Source organism: Etheostoma spectabile, chromosome 16 (genome assembly GCF_008692095.1).
Source record: "Etheostoma spectabile isolate EspeVRDwgs_2016 chromosome 16, UIUC_Espe_1.0, whole genome shotgun sequence".
Classification (NCBI taxonomy): domain Eukaryota; kingdom Metazoa; phylum Chordata; class Actinopteri; order Perciformes; family Percidae; genus Etheostoma; species Etheostoma spectabile.
In genome coordinates, this window is record NC_045748.1 from 17,333,673 (window position 1) to 17,336,125 (window position 2,453).

The 2,453-nt window shown below is 41.1% G+C and overlaps 1 long non-coding RNA gene across 1 annotated transcript in view; it reads right to left on the bottom strand.

The window, feature by feature from the left end:
* Positions 1 to 486: 486 nt before the first annotated feature.
* Positions 487 to 2,453, bottom strand: part of LOC116704394 (uncharacterized) — a 15,636-nt gene continuing 13,669 nt past the window's right edge. The window contains exon 3 of the long non-coding RNA XR_004335670.1: positions 487 to 584. This is a non-coding gene — a long non-coding RNA (uncharacterized LOC116704394). The remainder of the gene's footprint in view (positions 585 to 2,453) is intronic.

The following is a 2,453-nucleotide window of genomic DNA, read 5'->3' on the forward strand; positions in this document are numbered from 1 at the left end:
AATACAAGTCTACCTCTGACTAATTATGTCAGTAGTTAACTCATACATCTCACTGGTGCACATCACCTACAGTTTGTTTCTGCCATTTCCTCTTTTGCTCCTTTCTTTCTCGCCAGGACATATTGTGTCAAATGTCTCTATCTCATTGTCAGGAGCTAATTGCAACATGTTGTCATGGGTATACATCCCCCTAATATTGTGATTTTTAAAACAAAAACAAGTGTTCATTCATTTTGCCACTGTAAGCCCTGTTACGGCACCGGTTTGAGAACAAATTAAGCAACACTTATTTACATTTAAAGCTTTTAAATCTTACAAGGCAACTTTAAAATCCACCATCTCTATTGTCTCCACATAGTTGTGAATATAAAAGGCAGGTCTCATGTACAGAGCCCAGGTATAACGCCACACTGGTAATTTGAAGCTGTTGGAGGTAGCGAGATAGACAAGTATGTCTCTCTGCCATACTCTCTATCACCAAACCCCCATTCTTCACTGCGCGCGTCTGTGCTGCATTCCGGTTTTGTTCCGTCCTCCACCACGCCATACCACACCAAGAGCGTCTCAGAAGCGGAGCGTCTTGCCTGCCCGACTCACAGATTATATTGTCTCTACAAGTTACAATGGCTTTTCTGGCGTTGTCCTTATAAAAAAGATGGCTATTATGTTCTTTAAGATGAATATTGTGTTGTCCATGGTGTTGTAAAGGAGACGTATACTATAGTGTGGGGGTGTCTTTTGGTAAATTGACTGGATAGTCTCGAGTTTTTCCCTTCCTGCCCGGCTTTCCAAATGGCCAGTGGCTCGCGTGAAAATAGACCTGGCCCGTATCTTTAACGCTGCGGGGGGAGAACATTGACTTGAATGGCAGCGATTGCTCACGGGGGTTGCAGCGCTTCTGGAATGCAGCGCAGACTCGCCTGGTGGAAAATAGGGGTTAGAAACATCAATGAAACACTTGTCAACTTCCTTGTTCCTGCCTGCGGGGCCATGCCACCCTTCTCTAACTTCTGCACCACAGCAAGAGTTCTTCATGCTGGTTAGCTAAGGAAACTTGTTAGAATCAAGGGGAGTTCTTCTCAATCAGAGGGACTTCCACTTCACCTTTTTGCTGTATGTTCCAGTCACTTGCTGTGCTCTGCGCAATCTGTGAGACAAAAGCCTCTAAACCCTGACCTAAAACAAAATAGCAGGTACCTTGGAGAGATTACAGTATGCAGGAAATACACCCTCATAAAATTCATGGCCAACACTCCACAACATATCCACTGCACAAAAAAGAAGTATACACACTTGAGTGCATGGCAAAAATCCTATGTGAAACTATGACAAATATGTGATGCATGTCTAGAAATGTACTTTTTTGAAAAAACATATTGTTTTAGAGGCTTTTCACACGAGAACCTGAAACGTCAACTTTTTTCTTCATATTGAAAGACAAAGAAGTATAGTAAAGTGGTGTCTTTGTAACTTGTTTTTAAATATTGATCCACTCTATCCCTGCACATAAAGTGTGTGTTTGGTTGCTAATGGTTACCAATAGCCTGAGTCATACAAAGCCTATCTAATTTGAGATGTTTACCTTGAAGAACAAGGTGCACTTAGGCTGCGGTGTCAAGTAAACATGCAGTTTCAGTTGTGGCCTTTATGAAGGCAGCACATTATATTGATTATATTAGCTGCCTTCATGCCCATAACAACAGCAGTACCGGGTATCAGCGTGGTTTCTGGGATACATGTAGCCCTCTTCTAAAAGAAATAAAATAAAAACAGGGTAATAACAGAATTCCTTGAATGCAATTATAGCCTCCAGGAATGATCTCACACAATGCTGTGTACAAAATCTTTTTTTATCAGTAAACATGTCATTGTGCGAGAAAGACAGTGGAGATGGTAGATGTCTGTCAGTCTTGCGTGTGTATGTATCATCTGCCCTGTTTATAATGTCTGCTGCTTTTAAAAATCTCTGCACACTCCGATTCATATCCTTTTTATCTAATATGGCAAATAGATTTGAACTTGATAATAAAGGCTGCTGTCACAGTTGTTCTACCAGACCATTTATTTCAGGCATATTATGAAAAATATTTACTGTAGGGGCTTGGCCCTGGTGCTTACATGTTGAAATAAATCCCGAAGTGCTCTAAATGCTGTCAGTGCTGCTGATCTGTTGAGGTATATCACAACTCTAACCATGTGGGTCACAAAGCCTATAGTCACCAATGAGGGAATGTTGGGTGTTATGCTGTTATGTATCCATAAAACTGTATGCTGGAAGGGGGTGTTTGTGTGTTTTGCAGCAGGGCACAGTATGGCCATAATCTGTTAATGGCAGTGACTGTTATTGTGGGAGTCTGCAGCAGAGTGTTAAAATTACCAGAGCTGTTGACAGTGTCAGAGAAGAAAAACCCATTGGAATTTATAGTTTTCTCTAGAGATATTAAGTTTTTTTT